The sequence below is a fragment of the Pleurodeles waltl genome, chromosome 3_1, assembly GCF_031143425.1.
Source record: "Pleurodeles waltl isolate 20211129_DDA chromosome 3_1, aPleWal1.hap1.20221129, whole genome shotgun sequence".
Lineage (NCBI taxonomy): Eukaryota > Metazoa > Chordata > Amphibia > Caudata > Salamandridae > Pleurodeles > Pleurodeles waltl.
The window spans coordinates 1,836,739,835-1,836,759,632 of NC_090440.1; the positions used below are offsets into that span (position 1 = coordinate 1,836,739,835).

Sequence of the window (19,798 nt, forward strand, 5' to 3'; positions counted from 1 at the left end):
CTTAGTGACTGCACATCAGAAGTTAAAGGAATAGCCTTATCAAACTTGTCACTACGTATTATGTCATTTTAAAATTATGGTTCATGATGTTTCTCTAAATGCTAGTTTAAAACATGCTACGTTTGGGTGAAGTGAAATGATGAGTATGTCCCAACAGACTGCCATACTTGATGCTTAAATAATAAACTTACTTTTGCATTCGCTCAGAGTTGCTGTCCTATCTGCAAGGAAAAATATGTTGCTGTTGGGCTGCTGTGTATACACCTTCTGAAAAGAGATACAAATAGATTAGAGAATAAAACATGACTTTGAAATTAACTTATGTCCTATCATAGGCATGTCATTTTCTATCAGATTTGTCATTTTTTAAGGAAGAAACAGGCCGCATTTAAGAACTTATTTTTACTTTCAGCCAACCTCACCAATCGTGTTTGATTGATTGAGAATGTTTTCAGCCATATTCAATTTTAAATCAGAAATAGGGCGAGAGACAGAAGATAGGGCTGGAGAGAGTAGAGGCGTGTAATGATCAGAATTTTCTACTCAGCTCCAAATAGTGCCTCAAGATTGTTTTTTTTTCTCCATTTTTGCATACCTCGCATAATGCAAGGTATTTTAATTCATTGCAAGGTTTTGGTCTCAAAGTCTTGTCCCTCAAACTTTGTGGCCACCAGGCTATACTCCATGGCAGCATGTTTTAGCGGCTAACCGCAAATGCACTACCCTCAATACCAGCTCACTCCCTCGGTCCCAAACATACAACATGATTGTAGACCTCAGCTACTCTGCTGAGTTAGATAGCAGGTGAAAGCAGCCCCAACAATTATTTTATAATTTATTTATTTTGCATGTTTTCATAAATGTCAACCATGCCCATAAAGCATCAGAGCACTCTACACAGAGAACACACAAGATTATGAGTTGGAAGGAGCTAACCAGGTCCTCAGTGCCAGATCTCGTTCCCTAAAACTGCACAATTGTTCCCCAACTGGCAATGCCTTTGGACCCCCCCCACCCCCTATAAGTTCCAAGTAAGGGATACACCTGGTACCTAGGTGTAGGAAGTTGGCTCTGTATGCACTATTTCAAAGTACGGAATAGCATGCACAGAGTCCAAGGGTTCCCCTTAGAGGTAAGATAGTGGCAAAAAGAGATAATACTAATGCTCTATTTTGTGGTAGTGTGGTCGAGCAGTAGGCTTATCAAAGGAGTAGTGTTAAGCATTTGTTGTACATACACACAGGCAATAAATGAGGAACACACACTCAGAGACAATTCCAGGCCAATAGGTTTTTGTATAGAAAAATATATTTTCTTAGTTTATTTTAAAAACCACAGGTTCAAATTCTACATGTAATATCTCATTTGAAAGGTATTGCAGGTAAGTACTTTAGGAACTTTGAATAATCACAATAGCATTAATACTTTTTACATAAAACACATATAGCTATTTCAAAAGTGGACAGTGCAATTTTCACAGTTCCTAGGGGAGGTAAGTTATTGTTAGTTCTTGCAGGTAAGTAAACCACCTACGGGGTTCAAATTGGGGTTCAAGGTAGCCCACCGTTGGGGGTTCAGAGCAACCCCAAAGTTACCACACCAGCAGCTCAGGGCCGGTCAGGTGCAGAGTTCAAAGTGGTGCCCAAAACACATAGGCTTAAATGGAGAAGGGGGTGCCCCGGTTCCAGTCTGCCAGCAGGTAAGTACCCGCGTCTTCGGAGGGCAGACCAGGGGGGTTTTGTAGGGCACCGGGGGGGGGGACACAAGTCAGCACAAAAAGTACACCCTCAGCAGCACGGGGGCGGCCGGGTGCAGTGTGCAAACACGCGTCGGGTTTTCAATAGGGTTCAATGAGAGACCAAGGGGTCTCTTCAGCGATGCAGGCAGGCAAGGGGGGGGGCTCCTCGGGGTAGCCACCACCTGGGCAAGGGAGAGGGCCTCCTGGGGGTCACTCCTGCACTGGAGTTCCGATCCTTCAGGTGCTGGGGGCTGCGGGTGCAGGGTCTTTTCCAGCCGTCGGGATTTTGGATTCAGACAGTTGCGGTCAGGGGGAGCCTCGGGATTCCCTCTGCAGGCGTCGCTGTGGGGGCTCAGGGGGGACAACTTTGGTTACTCACAGTCTTGGAGTCGCCTGGGGGTCCTCCCTGTAGCGTTGTTTCTCCACCAGTCGAGTCGGGGTCGCCGGGTGCAGTGTTGCAAGTCTCACGCTTCTTGCAGGGATTGCAGGGGTCTTTAAATCTGCTCCTCTGGAAACAAAGTTGCAGTCTTTGTTGAACAGGGCCGGGAGTTTCTTGGTCTTTTGGAAGCAGGGCAGTCCTCTGAGGATTCAGAGGTCGCTGGTCCTGGGGAAAGCGTCGCTGGAGCAGTTTTCTTCTGAAGGAGGGAGACAGGCCGGTAGGGCTGGGGCCAAAGCAGTTGGTGTCTTCGTCTTCTCTGCACGGGTTTTTCAGCTCAGCAGTCCTCTTATTCGTAAGTTGCAGGAATCTGATTTCCTAGGTTCTTGGGTGCCCCTAAATACTGAATTTAGGGGTGTGTTTAGGTCTGGGGGGGTTAGTAGCCAATGGCTACTAGCCCTGAGGGTGGGTACACCCTCTTTGTGCCTCCTCCCTGAGGGGAGGGGGGCACATCCCTAATCCTATTGGGTGAATCCTCCATCTGCAAGATGGAGGATTTCTAAAAGTCAGAGTCACCTCAGCTCAGGACACCTTAGGGGCTGTCCTGACTGGCCAGTGACTCCTCCTTGTTTTTCTCATTATCTCTCCTGGACTTGCCGCCAAAAGTGGGGGCTGGGTCCAGGGGGCGGGCATCTCCACTAGCTGGAGTGCCCTGGGGCATTGTAACACGAAGCTTGAGCCTTTGAAGCTCACTGCTAGGTATTACAGTTCCTGCAGGGGGGAGGTGTGAGGCACCTCCACCCAGAGCAGGCTTTGTTTCTGTCCTCAGAGAGCACAAAGGCTCTCACCGCATGGGGTCAGAAACTCGTCTCTCAGCAGCAGGCTGGCACAGACCAGTCAGTCCTGCACTGAACAATTGGGTAAAATACAGGGGGCATCACTAAGATGCCCTCTGTGTGCATTCTTTAATAAATCCAACACTGGAATCAGTGTGGGTTTATTATTCTGAGAAGTTTGATACCAAACTTCCCAGTATTCAGTGTAGCCATTATGGAGCTGTGGAGTTCGTTTTTGACAGACTCCCAGACCATATACTCTTATGGTTACCCTGCACTTACAATGTCTAAGGTTTTGCTTAGACACTGTAGGGGCATAGTGCTCATGCACCTATGCCCTCACCTGGGGTATAGTGCACCCTGCCTTAGGGCTGTAAGGCCTGCTAGAGGGGTGACTTACCTATGCCACAGGCAGTGTGAGGTTGGCATGGCACCCTGAGGGGAGTGCCATGTCGACTTAGTCATTTTCTCCCCACCAGCACACACAAGATGGCAAGCAGTGTGTCTGGGCTGCGTGAAGGGTCCCTAAGGTGGCATAAGACATGCTGCAGCCCTTAGAGACCTTCCCTGGCATCAGGGACCTTGGTACAAGGGGTACCAGTTACAAAGGACTTACCTGGGTGCCAGGGTTGTGCCAATTGTGGAGACAATGGTACATTTTAGGTGAAAGAACACTGGTGCTAGGGGCCTGGTTAGCAGGGTCCCAGCACACTTCTCAGTCAAGTCAGCATCAGTATCAGGCAAAAAGTGGGGGGTAACTGCAACAGGGAGCCATTTCTTTACACTAGGGCATGACCCCTCACCTAGCACATGCAGAATACAGCCTGTGTGCCATGTCCCCTAAACACTGCATGCAATATATGTATGTCACCCCTAAAGCAGGCTTTACAGCCTTAAGGCAGGGTGTATTATATTACATGTGAGGACATACCTGTAAGAGCATATATGCTCCTGGATTGTCTTTGTCGATTCTCAGACACAGTGAGTGGACAGGGAAGCCTTTTGGACACTGGTCAATAAGAGTTCCCCAGCTACATGATGGCTTTACTAAAAATATAGATGTATGGTATCAAACATCTCGTATTAATAAACCCTCACTGATACCAGTGATGGATTTATTAATACATGCATCCAGAGGGCACCTTAGAGGTTCCCCCTGAAAACCTACCAGTGTGTGGACTGGCTTGTTTTAGCCAGCCTGCCACCACCAGACATGATACTGTCCCCCTAGGGTGAGAGTCTTTGTTCTTGGGCGGTGAGAAACAATGTCTGCTCTGGGACAGGTGTTTACACACTCCACCGAACACGATGACCTGTGAATCTGCATTCCAAGGTAGGGGTCTTCAAAGAAGCCCACTGCCCTTGATATGCAGATCTGACTTCACTCAAAAGGAGCGATGCCGATCTCCCTGCCCCAGGACCCATTTGGCACTAGGATAGGTGGGAAATTTAGTATTCAGGGAGGTGTGTCCACACCTCAGATCAGTACCAGCCCTAAGATGAGCTGCTTGATGTGGACACAACATTTAGAAATCTGCCATCTTGGTGTTGGCAGAATTAGGAAATCTGGGACAAGGTTATACCCACTTCCCACAGGTAGTGGTCATATAAGGGGTATAATGACCCCAGTGGCATGTAGCCCATTGGCTACTACCTCACACTCCCCTAAACACCCCTAAATTCAGTATTTTGGGGAGCACCTGGCACCAGGAAACCAGATTCCTGCTGACCTATGAAGGACACTCAAGAGCCACGAAAGCAAAGACTGAGGAAGAAGCACCTGACTTGGCCCTAGCCCTGCCGGCTGCTCTGCTGTCCCTGACAATTTGCACCAAAGTTTACTCATCTAGCAAGCTGCTGTGCCTCCCAGAGCCTGGGAGGACTGCCTATCTTCCATTAAGACCCAGGAACTCCTGTGGAGCAGTGGAGCTACTTCCCTGCATCTTGTAGGCACATAGGAGACAGGAGAGGACTCCAGACCGAAATAAACAGACACTGGAAAGAAAGCACCACTGCACCCGTGTCGCTTAGCCCGAGTTGAAGCGGGTCAACTGTGCCAATGTGGTCTCCCAGCCCTCCAGAGACCGGGCCCACCTTGAACCTGCTCACTGTGAACTCCCGCACACCGTATGCAGCCTCTGACTGCTGGCCCCCTCATCCGTGAGTGCTCCCGGTGGAGAAAACCTGATGCCGCAGGACACCTCTGCACTCGGCCGTCCCAGTGCTGTCCAAGGTGACCTGTAGATGCTGCCTTGGACCTTGCCCCATAATTACCTTAAGCCCAGGAGACTGATCCCATAAGTTGCTGTGAAGTGCCTGACCGCAGTAAATGTTTTTCCCCCCAATAGGATAACATTGGGCACCCAATGCTGAAAGGCACCTCTGCACCCAGCCGCCCCAGTGCCACCTGAGGTGACCTGTTGCTGCTGCCCTGAACCTCGCCCCATACCTACCTTAAGTCCAGGAGATTGGTTACTTAAGTCTCTATACTATACTTGTAAGCAGCATTTGTTTTTCCTCCATTGGACAACAATGCTGCCTCTGAAAAATGCACTGTGCCGACTTTTGAAACCTGAAAGTATTTTTCTTGAAAAAAAACTTACCTGATTGTATTGATTCTGGTGCCTAAATATATATATAAAGATACTAGTTATTTTTGTAAATTGGTGCAGATCTCCCTATTGAGGCATGTGTCTCATTTATTAACATTTTGATAGAATATATAAAGAGCCAGCTTCCTACAGTAGTGTTTCAATATGAGCGAGTGAAAATAGGCATGGAAGGTGAGAAAGGAATGGAGGAAAGAGAAAAAGGAAAGAGGAGCAAAGGAATCAAGGACATAATGACAAATGAATGAAGAATAGAGGGAGAGGTAAAAGGGCGAAATGGTAGAGGAAAACTAAGGAAAGAGAGGAAAGATGAAAAGGAAAGGATGAATAACAGAGGAGGGAGAAGGAAGGAAGAACTGAAAAGCAAAAAAGAATGTGAGATGTAGACAACGAAAAGTGAGGGGAGAAAGGAAGCAAATAATGAACATAGGAGAGAAGAAAAAAGTGATAAAGCAAGAAGAACAAAGGACAGAAAATATGGAGGAGTGAAGAAACAAAAATTAGAAGCAACAAAAGGAGCAGAAAATTGAGTAGTAAGAGGAGGGAGAAAAGAATGAAATAAGGAAAACAACAAGGACAGGAAGAAAGAAAAGGGACGTAGGAGGGAGCAAAAAGGAGAGCACAGAGAACAGGTAGAGGAAGAAGATGAAGAAAAGGAGAGGATCAACAAGGAAGAAAGAGAAAGATAGAAAGGAATAAAGAAAAATGTTGGTGTAGTGCCAATCTGAAATATGCATCTTTAATACAGCTTAATAATCCTCTGAATTTTTTACACTGAGTTTAATGAAATAAAAGTTAATAGAGACAATATTTATCAGCGTAAAAGTTTACATACTGTGTGGTCTGATCTGAGATATTTACTTCAGATCCGACTTCTACCCAGGCAGCAGCACAGGATCGTTTATTTAAGAAGAGGGTTGGATGCATGCTCTCCTAGTCAAATTCCTACTCCAGTCAGGACTCATGATTGACCTGTTTGAGGCTATATTATTATATATACACACATACATACATACACACACGCACACAAATACTGAAAGCGTTTCCAAGTGGTGAGGGAGGATAGTATGGACTTTACCAGTTCACCCTGAATTCTAAATACCTTTCACATCGCCTGAGGATGGCCATTAATCTACACAGTGTGATCTCTGGGTCTGTGAGATATAAAAGAAGGTCTGCGTACATAGACATGCAGTTTTCTGTTTCTTTCCACCTGTGCCCCTTATTGGAAGGTCTCCACATATTTAGCACACCAGTAGTTTGAAGGTCATGGTAATGACTACTGGAGACAATGGCAACCCTGTCTGGTGCTTCTCCTCAAGCGAAGTTTTTTTGACATTATCTTGTTAACCATTACCACCTCTAAGGGGGCTGTGTATAAGAACCTCACTCAAAAATCGGAAGCTGGGGTCAAACCCTATCCTCTCAAGCAACTCCAGCAAGAAAGTTCATTCAATGCAATCAAACGACTTTGTATTGTCTAGGAAGACCACTAAGGATAGCTCTGCAACCCTCCTGGCCTTTGTAATACAGCTATGCCAATGTCTCAGATTTAGGGCCTCATTATAAGTTTGGCAGTCTTGCGACCGCCAAAATCACGGTGGTGGTCAGACTGCTGCACTCCTGGTGGTCCGACCACCAGATTACGACCCTGGCGGTTGGGCCACCACCACGATCATAGCTATGGACAGGTTGGCGGCGGTCGAAGATGTCATTAGCCACAGAGGCGCTGAGTTGGTTGTACGGCCCACAGTGGGCATTCAGAGGCTGCTGTGGTCCCCCTATGTGCGACAGCATTGGCCCAGGCTCCCTGAGGAGCCGAGGCCAATGCCACCACACGGTTTCCACTGGGCTGAGAAATATGGAGGTTTACGCCAGTCTGCCCAGTGGAAACATCGTAATTGGGATTGGGGTTGAGACAGCAAGCTCTAAGGCAGTCTCCCCCTCACGGGTCTGGCGGGTCGCCCGCCAAACTCATAATAGGCCCTTAGTCTTGCCCATCTGTTAGATCTAGATCATTTAGGCTTCATGCCTATCAGCTAGGTTACAACCTCGAACAGCCTGTTTGACAACAACCTGTACAGGATTTTCAGCTTTGTACTAAGCAACTATACAAGTCCGTATGAGGAGCAATCTCTTCGCAGATTTGCACCTTATGTATTATTGCTATAAAGCTGTTTCAAGATCTGTGGAAACATATGCTGGTTATCTGAAACATACACAGGACAGGTTCTGACAGATCCCGGGGGAATCCCTTGAAAGATTGTGCAGAAAAACCTTTGGGCCAGTCTCAATTGTCCAGTTGTTGCCACTACTTCCTCAACGGATCTATCTTCCTCCAACCTGGCTCTGTAATCTAGGTCTATTTTAGGAGTCAGCACTTTCCCTTCAATGCCTCTCATCGACTCCTAGTCCTTCAAGTGACTTTTGTAATTGTTTGACCTGCCTCGCAAATGTCTGTACTATCCCATTGTTATAAGTCACTAACATGTATTGTTTGCCTTTGGCCCCCCATTCATCTAGAGCATTCTTCTCCTTTACTAAACTAAGCCAATATCTTGCCTGTCTTGTTTGTCACCTCATAAAGCATGTGCTGTACCAATATATAGTGAGCCTTCACATAGTATTTCAATTTTGTCTTAATTTCTTCCTCTTAACCAGCATTGGTCTTGTGTTTATATGGTGGGGCTACTAACAGCCTGCTTTTCCAGATCGATCAGTTCGAATTCAATGTGATATCTCCTGTGCCCTCTGTTGCTCCCCACCACCATCACCTTCGAAATTATCTGCACCATCATGACTGTCTTAAATGCCTCCCATAACTTGACCTCTGACTCAACCGAGCCTCAACAAAATGTTTCAGTATTTCCTTCAATGAGGTCATCACTTTGTTATCCTTCAGGTCCCACAGGTTTTAATTCTATTATTTTTTTCACTATTCGTAATAGACTTAAAGGGTGTTACAATTGCTAAGTGGTACGAGGTACATCTTGAGAGGAATTCCGTCATATTCAGTCTAGAGACATGCACCATAAGGAGTCAATAAAAAAGCTAACCTTAAGAATGTACCCTGCGCCCCAGAGTGAGAATACAACTGCTTAGTTACAAGACAGCTGTATTATCACTCTGAGGCGCGTGGTACATAAGATGGAATTAGTCGTCAGTTGGGCAGGTATGGGGGTTTACAAAACTGAGCGAGTTTGCTTTGACATTAGAACTGTCTTATATGGAGATGTTCTCAAGGAGCTACTACCTGCTTGTAGCTCCTTGAGAACATCCCCATATAAGACAGTTCTAATGTTAAAGCAAACTCAGTTTTGTTAACTCTCATACCTTCGCAACTGGCAACTAATTCCATCTATTATTCATTACTAAAGTGAAATCCACCCCCTCTCATCAATGCAGCCTCTGGGAGGTTGGGCAGCAACCTGGAACAGCCTTTCCATTGTATACATTTGTTATGTTACAGTCAAATTCCAAGGATATAAACACCAGCTTTTCTCCAAATCCACCCAGCAGCACCACCGAACACTGCAGCCTAACATTCCTCTGGGTTTAGGACAAGCTAAATAGATGTTTTTAATGGAAAATAGTAACTCTTGAAGCCTGAAGTAGTCCCTGTATGGGTCCATCAAGAACGTTTAACTGCCTATTTTTCCCTGCAATCACACCTTTTACCCATCTCACCGACCATGCCTCTGGAAAACTAAAAACACCCTTCCTTGCTTCACCCCCCTTATGCAACCGACATGCCACCACCTGCCACTTATTACAAAAGAAGCCTGTTTGACACAGGCTACAAAAGAAGCCTGTGTCACCAACATCCCCATCCTAACCTTATACTAGTATACCTTTAAATTGTCCAACCTTAGACTAGTCAGATACCTATACCGACCCACTCTTTTCAAGGAGTTACCTGGGTAATGTACTTTCTGCTCTGATCGCTTTCAGCCTCTCACTAACCACTATCAATGCCTCGCCTTAAGAAAGGTAACCATACGTGGATGTGAGCCTACCCATCAGGCAAATTATCAGGGGGGATGCTTCTCATTGCCATCAACAGTCACAGCACATATACAAGTGCTGGCAGTAGCTGCCTTCTCTTGTTTGCTTCATATCCATACTTCCCGGTAGTCCCTGCGATCTCAGTCTCAATTGTTCCTCTGGGCAATCGGACACACCTTCTGTTTCAAACTGGCCTGTCACTGGTCCTTAGTCTGTCTGATCGATTTCCCTTGCAGCAGCTCTTGTCCTGTCTGTTGAGTAACTTCCTTCTTGGTGACGCTGATCTTGGGGCCCACCACAGTCGATCTTCCCTTATTGAGGGTTTCCTCCTCTGTTCCAGACCATTTTTAGCCTCCTTACCTTTGTCTATCCCTTAAGTCATTTCCATAACTTGTCTGGGGTATGCCATCTCCTTTCCCATATTACTATAAGTTGTGGCAGGATAAACATCATGTACACGAGCTCTCTTTTCTAAAGTTCTTGCTTCACTGTCTCAAATTTAAGAATCTGAAATCATCATAATTTTAGCACCCTCCACTTCCAACATACTAACCTTTCCGCTGGCCAAGGGGAGAGCATCTTTATAGTTAAAAGACACATGCGATGACTGCCCCAAACAGCAGGCCGGGCCTAGACAGAAGCACAGGGTAGTTCTATAGCATTTCAACTCAAATAAGTGGTGAGGCCCCTTGGTTTCAGGGTGTTAAGTATCAGGTATTCAGCAAACAGTTCAGTGCTTGGTCCTTCCAGACACTCTGGAAACTCCACTCTTCATATATTGTAGTGACAAGAGCATCACTCTGCATCTTCCAATATTGCAGCAAGTTGCATGGAGATGGAATGTTACTTACACACTGCAGCCTTGATTTTCTTTTCAGGTTTTCTTCAACATATCCAACTTTCAGTAATTTGAATGAAATCCTCTTAACAGAGTGAAATCCGTAGTCATTGTGTCCACTTTCCCACTCAAGGCCGTCCTGCTGAGTTTCACCGCTGCCACATCTTGCATTAGCTCTTCTGTCCGCTGGCAACAGAGTTCAAGGCATCCCTCCCTTACATGCTGGAGATCCTTAAGAATGTGTACTTGTCCAACTTGTTCTGCATATGATGTTTGGGTGCTCTATCATTCCCCATATTAATATTTCAGTGTTCGAGTGCAGACCCAGTACAAGATCACCACTTCTCACTGATGGTTTGTCATTAGGTCACACCGTCCACCTCAATTTCAGACACCATTGCTGGCTTCCCTAGTGTCTCAGTAGCATATGGTTACACATAGGGCACCTTCCCCAGCAGTATTCCGCAGGCTGGCACTAGCTAAACTGAAGGGGATTAGGAGACCCTCTCTGTAGCCCATCTTAGTCACGCTCCAGGCCACTTTTTTTCCAAGAGTAAATTTATGAATGAGTAAATTACTTTTGTCAATGAACCCTTCAAGTAGGTTAGGTTGCAAACTTCAAATATGACAGGCAGCAGTAGTGAAGCAGTTCAGATTGCATGGTGGTATGCACTTTTTTGTGGAAGCACACAACTTCTGCCCAATCAAAACATGTACCTCTGTCTCCAAACATATGTGGATGGAGCCAAAGCCCCTCTCCTGGTGATTCTCACATAAAAGTGTCTAGTGACAGCTGTGATGTCAAGCAAGGCAATGTTTATGCATTTTGTAAGGAAATGCCTCCTTGGCATGGTTACCCCCTGACTTTTTGCCTTTGCTGATGCTATGTTTTGATTTGAAAGTGTGCTGAGGCCTGCTAACCAGGCCCCAGCACCAGTGTTCTTTCCCTAACCTGTACTTTTGTTTTCACAATTGGCACACCCTGGCATCCAGGTAAGTCCCCTGTAACTGGTACCCCTGGTACCAAGGGCCCTGATGCCAGGGAAGGTCTCTAAGGGCTGCAGCATATCTTATGCCACCCTAGGGACCCCCACTCAGCACAGACACACTGCTTGCCAGCTTGTGTGTGCTGGTGAGGACAAAACGAGTAAGTCGACATGGCACTCCCCTCAGGGTGCCATGCCACCCTCACACTGCCTATGCAGTATAGATAAGTCACCCCTCTAGCAGGCCTTACAGCCCTAAGGCAGGGTACACTATACCATAGGTGAGGGCACAAGTGCATGAGCACTGTGCCCCTACAGTGTCTAAGCCAAACCTTAGACATTGTAAGTGCAGGGTAGCAATAAGAGTATATGGTCTGGGAGTCTGTCATACACGAACTCCACAGCACCATAATGGCTACACTGAAAACTGGGAAGTTTGGTATCAAACTTCTCAGCACAATAAATGCACACTGATGCCAGTGTGCATTTTATTGTAACATACACCCCAGAGGGCACCTTAGAGGTGCCCCCTGAAACCTTAACCAACTACCGTGTAGGCTGACTGGTTTTAGCAGCCTGCCACAATCAAGACATGTTGCTGGCCACATGGGGAGAGTGCCTTTGTCACTCTGTGGCTAGTAACAAAGCCTGCACTGGGTGGAGATGCTTATCACCTCCCCCTTGCAGGAGCTGTAACACTTGGCGGTGAGCCTCAAAGGCTCACCCCCTTTGTTACCGCACCACAGGGCATTCCAATTAGTGGAGTTGCCCACCCCCTCCGGCCACGGCCACCCTTTTGGCGGCAAGGCCGGAGGAGATAATGAGATAAACAAGGAGGAGTCACTGGCCAGTCAGGACAGCCCCTAAGGCAACCTGAGCTGAAGTGACTCTGACTTTTAGGAATCCTCCATCTTGCAGATGGAGGATCCCCCCAATAGGGATAGGAATGTGACCCCCTCCCCTTGGGAGGAGGCACAAAGAGGGTGTAGCCACCCTCAGGGCTAGTAGCCATTGGCTACTGCCCTCCCTGACCTAAACACACCCCTAAATTCTGTATTTAGGGGCTCCCCTGAACCTAGGAACTTAGATTCCTGCAACCTAAGAAGAAGAGGACTGCAAAGCTGAAAAACCCTGCAGAGAAGACGGAGACACCAACTGCTTTGGCCCCAGCTCTACCGGCCTGTCTCCCCCCTTCTAAAGACACTGCTCCAGCGACGCTCTCCCCAGGGACAAGCGACCTCTGAATCCTCAGAGGACTGCCCTGCTCTAGAAGGACCAAGAAACTCCCGAGAACAGCGGCCCTGTTCACCAAAGACTGCAACTTTGTTTCCAAAGAAGCAACTTCAAGACAACTGCGTTTCCCGCCGGAAGCGTGAGACTTGCTACTCTGCACCCGACGCCCCCGGCTCGACTTGTGGAGAAACAACACTTCAGGTAGGACTCCCCGGCGACTCCGAGACTGTGAGTAACCAGAGTTGCCCCCCCCTGAGCCCCCACAGTGATGCCTGCAGAGGGAATACCGAGGCTCCCCCTGACCACGACTGCCTGACTCCCAGATCCCGACGCCTGGTAAAGACTCTGCACCCGCAGCCCCCAGGAACTGAAAGATCGGAACTCCAGTGCAGGAGTGACCCCCAGGAGGCCCTCTCCCTTGCTCAGGTGGTGGCTACCCCGAGGAGCCCCCCCCTTGCCTGCCTGCATCGTTGAAGAGACCCCTTGGTCTCCTACTGATTTCCATTGGAAACCCGACGTGTGTTTGCACACTGCACCCGGCCGCCCCCGTGCTGCTGAGGGTGTACTTTCTGTGCTAACTTGTGTCCCCCCCCGGTGCCCTACAAAACCCGCCTGGTCTGCCCTTCGAAGACGCGGGTACTTACCTGCTGGCAGACTGGAACCGGGGCACCCCCTTCTCCATTGAAGCCTATGTGTTTTGGGAACCACTTTGAACTCTGCACCTGACCGGCCCTGAGCTGCTGGTGTGGTAACTTTGGGGTGGCTCTGAACCCCCAACGGTGGGCTACCTTGGACCCAAACTTGAACCCCATAGGTGGTTTACTTACCTGCAAGAACTAACAAACTCTTATTCCCCCTAGGAACTGTGAAAATTGCACTGTCTAGTTTTAAAATAGCTATATGTGATTTATTTGAAAAGTATATATGCTATTGTGATTATTCAAAGTTCCTAAAGTACTTACCTGCAATACCTTTCATTTGAATTATTACATGTAAAATTTGAACCTGTGGTTCTTAAAATAAACTAAGAAAATATATTTTTCTATACAAAAACCTATTGGCCTGGAATTGTCTCCGAGTGTGTGTTCCTCATTTATTGCTTGTGTGTGTACAACAAATGCTTAACACTACTCCTTTGATAAGCCTACTGCTCGACCACACTACCACAAAATAGAGCATTAGTATTATCTCTTTTTGCCACTATCTTACCTCAAAGGGGAACCCTTGGACTCTGTGCATACTATTCCTTACTTTGAAATAGTGCATACAGAGCCAACTTCCTACACATTTCTAAACCGCATGGCTACCTTAAGGCTTCCTAGCGCTGGATGAGAGACTAAGCAGAGTGTTGTGTGCAATGTTGAATTGATGTTACATGTTTGATATTTGATATTTCAGGTTTATTGTGGGAAAAGCCAGGCTTTATGAAGAGCTCTGCACTACCTGCAATTTTTTAGTAACATTTTAGAGGGAGTTAAAATAATCCAAGTAGGATACCACAAGAGATTATATCACAGTTTGTCTATACTCCAGGGTCTTCCGGAAGAGTAAGATATTTTATTGGTTAGAGATCAAATATCATGCTGAAAGCGAGTAGTCCAAAATCTGGGTAGAGTTAAGTGGACATAGTGGTCGTAGGAGTCCTATATCGGATGAAAAAAGAGGAACAGAGTGACTCAGGTCCAGTGGTGATGTACTGCATGCACCTCAGACTGGCGACTTATAGTCTTTGGATTCAGCTAACCATGCTATATTCTGATATGTAAACGTATGCAATGCTTTTGACTGGGCATGGTCAAGGGCCAGGATCACTGAATCAAGGACAGTACTACAGTATCAAACTGTGAAGGGGCTTTCCATCAACAGTTGTGGCATCCTAGTCATCTAAAGGCCATTCACCTCAATATTTACTGAGACTGGTTTTGTCACACTTGTATCTCAAGTATTTTTGCTCCATTGGGGCATATCATGCTTAGCTCTCCACCAAGACAGCTATTAGCCTCCTGATCATGGCCATTATTAGCTGCGATGTGATACTTTACCTTCTTGGCTCTTGATGCCTTAATACCCCATCATGAATCCCCGCCTGATCCCAGGTTTGTTTAGACTAGCTACCTTGCCCAAGAAGGGCGTGGATTTTTTCCTTCCAGAAGAAAAAATAAAGATAAAATAAAATAAAAAAACAGGCACCTGGGGCAGCTGCCTGTTACCCTGGTATCATCTTCATATTTGTGAACAGGAGGGCAGGGCAGCTGTCAGTTGTAAGACATTTCCTTTAATTTCACAAAAGCCACAGAACCCTTTTGGATACACTAATGTAAAGCTATCTTACACGGTTTGCCTTTAAGCTGGACAGTTCATCCACTATAACGGTCTGTTCTCTAATCTGGAAAACAAACACAAAAGTGAAAAATAAAAACTTATGCACATCAGCCTTCCTTGCTTCAACAAATAGAAAACATCAACACTACAGTCATTCTAAATAGAAAAAAATGTGAAAACATGAAGAGCATGAAATATAAATGAGGACAAAAGGTCATACTAGGCAAAGAGGAATCGAGAGACATCTCCAGAGAAAGGCTTCGGAAGCTTATTGGAAAAAAGAACACAAGTATCACAACTACCAGTAAGAGAAGGAACTTAAGAATGCATGACAGCAAACACATGTGGGTGAAAATAAGAAATGAAGGAAGGAATAAAGAAAATGTTACACAAAAAGAAGGCAGGAAAAAGTGATGAGGAAAATAAAAGAAGTGAAGGCAGGTGAAGAATGAAGAAGTGAAAAAGGATGGAATGATGTAGGTTTCTAATGATTACAGAAAATGTGGTATAATAAACACTGGCAAACTCAATTTACCTGGTTTAAATAAGCTAACGCATTAAAGCTGCATTTTTATACCCGTACTTTCATGTGTTAATTCATTAAAACCATACCTATTCGTTTTGGTGGTTGGAGTGTTAGTAAAGTTGGTGGCAATAGTAATGGTGGTGGTAGTGCAGGGGCATATCTTACTCAATAACATTAGGGAGTGTAAGCCACAGACTTCCCAGCAAGGCAGGTGGGACAATTTTTTTAAACCACCCCAGTCCAGAAGGAATAATATCCATGTGTGTATTTTTCAACCTGAAGGAAGTGTTTCTTTACTGCCCCTATCAGCTCAGCCACACAATTCACTGCCATGTCTTTGATCATGGTGACAACATATCCACAGTGGCACATAGCTGCCAAATGTCTCTGTCATCTGCAACACCTTGAGCTAGTGCTGACACTTTAACAAACAGCGCTTGTGTTTTTTTTAATGGTAAATACAAAATTCCAAGTCCCAAGGTCAGTGCCTGTTGGATTGTTACCCAGAAACAGCCCTGGCAACCAAGAACCTGGGGATGTAAGGTGGAAAGCAAGGAGCCTAGGTAACTGCGATGTTTTTGTTCCCCCGAGCCGTTTCATGCTTTTGCGCTTGTCCTGCACTGAGGAGTTGCTACAAGTCCAATGGGATGGGTGAACAGTTGCTGAAGCAAAGGGGCAGAGATTGGTCCACCCGTGTGATGAGAAGAGAACACGTTTTGCCTGTGCCACTGGAGCTCCCATACTTCCCTCCATATTATTGCTGAGAGAGCAAAGGTCACCAGTTACTTGTACTGACCAGGGCTGCAACACTGCAGCAAGATTGGTGTGCTGGAGGACCAAGGCGGGGGTGTTCAGTAGAGTTGCGGTGGTTCAGTCTGGGCTGTGTCAAGGCTTTGCTGCCTCAGGCCGGCAGGCAGGAGGGGAGTATAGGGCTGGAGGCAAGAGAGCCAACAGGCCATAGCAGTGCCGTCTGCCCAACATATTGTGAGGTATCCATCACAAGGGTGACAACATGGATCCTGGTGGTCAAAGTTTCAAGGACAGCTGTGCCACATGTACGTAGGTCTGTTGGTGGCTCCCAGTCACCAGTGCCTCAAATACAAACACATGGCTGAGAATAACAAAGACAGAAGGAGGATATTTTAAAGCCCCAAAACAGATCCCACACCAAAAGAAATCTAAATGATATGCGGCAAGATAACACAGGAAAGTCTGATCTGAGCCCAGGAGAACAAATGCTGCTCAGCTCGATCAATGCGCTATACAACGGCCTATTGGAGAAAAAGCAAGCATTGACATACAAGTAAAAGCAGCTGACATGAAAGTGGGAAGTTTTCCACCAAAGTAGCCGAACTAGGATAGGATTTGGCTGCCTACGCAACTGGAGTCCTAAAATTGGAAAAAGACGGAGAAGTGATCTTTCCTCCCCTCGCGAAACAACCCTCCACACGCTCCATGTTGCTCTATCCCTTGTGTACTTCTTCTCTGCCGTAGCCCTCAATATTGCTGAATCCCTCCAGTACTTTCACCCCATAACGCTCTCTCTCCTGCTTTTTCCCTTGTTTAGGCAACTGATCTTTATCAGTGCGTCTTTAGGTCTGGTTATTTCAAAGAAAGAATACAACAGAGCATTTAACAATAGCACAGGAAGTGAATTAATTGTTAGACCTGGCAGCCTTGGGGTGGTCATCCCCCAACTTTTTGCCTGCCTCCCTCTGCTTTTCTGACACTGTTTAAGCTGGTTTTAGGACTCTGCAAACGTTACCAAGGCTACTAAGTGCTAAAGTGCATATGCTCTCTCCCTTAAACATGGTAGCATTGGTTCATACCCAATTGGCATATCTGGTCTTCTTATAAGTCCCTTTGTACGTGCCCAGGACCTCTAGATTGAATGCTACTAGTGGGCCTGCAGCACTGGTTGTGCCACCCACATAAGTAGCCTCTTAACCATGTCTCAGGCCTGCCATTGCAGAGCCTGTGTGTGCAGTTTCCCTATCACTTCGACTTGGCATTTAAAAGTACTTGCCAAGCCTTAAACTCCCCCTTTTCTACTTATAAGTCACCCCTAAGGTGGGCCCTAGGCAATGTTCCCTCAAATTTTTTTCCACTGTGTGTGGCAGTGTGCGGTCTCTGTGCGCTGCAGCCAAGGATACGTGTGCCAAGAAATTGACCATTCACGCATGCGCAGCGCATAACTAGCCAAGATCTTTGGCATTAGCCTCTCCATACCACTAAAGCAAAAAAGGGATATCATTGCTCCATGCAATAGGGCATCAAGGCAGTTTTGTGACCTGGTTGCACACCCCAAGGACATGACCTGTTAGGGGAGCATGTATATTGCTCTAAAAGGCTTATTTAGGCTTAAAAAGTGATAACGCATATAAACTACCACACAGTATAGGAATGGTGGAACATTTGATAACAGCACATTTTCTACTGTTCTGAAGCATTTCCTAGCTCATGAACCATTGATTTTCAAGACAAATATCACTTGCCCGCTTGTATGCTAAAGCACGCCAAATGATGTTTAAAACATTTCCCGCGGTATTTAAAAGCTGTTTTCATTGACTTTAATCCAGATTCAAATATAAGCATTATCTGCCGTAGGGGAGCACGTATATCGCTCAAAAAGGCTTATTTAAGCTTAGAAAGTGATAAAGCATATAAACTACCACAAAGTATAGGAATGGTGGAACATTTGATAACAGCACATTTTCTACTGTTCTGAAGCATTTCCTAGCTCATTAACCATTAATTTCAAAGACAAATATCACTTGCTCGCTTGTATGCTAAAGTACACCAAATGATGTTTAAAACACTCCCCGCGGCATTTAAACGCTGTTTTCATTGACTTCAATCCAGATTCAAATATGAGCATTATCTGCACGTATATCGCTCTAAAAGGCTTATTTAGGCTTAGAAAGTGATAACGCATATAAACTTCCACAATGTATAGGAATGGTGGAACATTTGATAACAGCACAACGTGCGCGCTTGCCAAAGGGGCCTGTGCGAAGGGGGATAGGAAAGGTGCGCGCGCCTTACAGGTAACATTGGCCCTAGGTAACCCATAGGGCAGGGTGCTACGTAGGTAAAAGGCAGGACACGTACATGTGTGTTTTATATGTCCTAGTAGTGGAAAACTCCTAAATTCATTTTCCACTACTGTGAGGCCTGCTCCTTTCATAGGATAACATTAGGGCTACCCTCAAATACTGTTTAAGTGGTAGATTCTGATCAGAAAGGGGTAATCAGGTCATATTTAGTATGGCCAGAATGGTAATACAAAATCCTGCTTATTGGTGAAGTTGGATTTTATATTACTATTTTAGAAATGTCACTTTTAGAAAGTGAGCATTTCTCTACACTTAAAATCCATCTGTTCCTTACAGCTTGTCTCCAATCCACGTCTGGCAGGGCTGGTTGACAGCCCCCTTGTGCATTTCACCCAGACAACCAAAAACACAGGATACTCAATCACACCTGCACTCATCTGCATACTGAATGGGCCTTTCTGGCTGGAAGGGTGGAGGGCTTGACACTTACATTTCAAAGGCTAGTGGCCTGCCCTCGCACAATGGACTGCCTAACCCCCTCCTGGGACCCTGGCAGCCAGACTTGTACTGAAAGGGGACCTTGTGCACTTCAAAACTACTCTTTGAAGTCTCCCCCACTTCAAAGGCATTTTTGGGTATATAAACTGGTTCCCTGACCCCACCAAATTAGGCATTTCTGGATCAGATCCTTCAACCTGTCAAGAGGAACTGCCTGGCTGCCTAAAGTACGCACCTGGACTGCTTTGCTGTGAAGGACTGCTGCCTTGCTGTTGCCCTGCTGCCTTGCTGTCCTCTGACTTTGCTGAGAGGTGCTCTCTAAGTGCTTGGATTGAGCTTGCCTCCTGTTTTCTGAAGTCTCAGGGCCAAAAAGTCTTCATCTCTTCACAGAAACTCGTGCGCCGAAATTCGATGCACAGCCTGCCAGAAAGGATGCACAGCCTGCCCTGTGACGAGAAAATCGCCGCACAGCTGAACCGGAACAACGCCACCCTACTTCCCGAGCGAAGATCGATGCAGCGTCTGCTGTGCGACAGAAAATTTGCTGCATCGCCTACCGGATCGACTCAACACCTATGACTTCATCTTGCATGCCCAGGATTTTTCTCTGCATCGCCCCGGGGCGTCAAAAGAACCCCGCATCGCAGTGAGGATGCAAGACTGTGTGCCGGAAATCAACGCAAAGCCCCTTGCAGCATGGAAAGAAACGGCGCATCATCTGCGCCGCAGCAGAAAATCCGACACACGCCTTATTTTTCCACGCATCTACTCCTTT

The 19,798-nt window shown here is 46.3% G+C and overlaps 1 protein-coding gene across 6 annotated transcripts in view; it reads right to left on the bottom strand.

Moving 5' to 3' along the window:
* ASNSD1 (asparagine synthetase domain containing 1) overlaps nucleotides 1-19,798 on the bottom strand; it is a 145,139-nt gene that overhangs the window by 71,949 nt on the left and 53,392 nt on the right. For 4 of the 6 annotated variants that reach the window (XM_069225915.1, XM_069225914.1, XM_069225916.1 and 1 more), the window contains 2 exons: nucleotides 14,954-15,007; nucleotides 192-267 (listed from right to left, as the gene is read on the bottom strand). The gene's annotated coding sequence lies outside the window, so the exon portion shown is untranslated. The remainder of the gene's footprint in view (nucleotides 1-191; nucleotides 268-14,953; nucleotides 15,008-19,798) is intronic. The other 2 variants (XM_069225918.1, XM_069225919.1) reach the window with 1 other exon arrangement.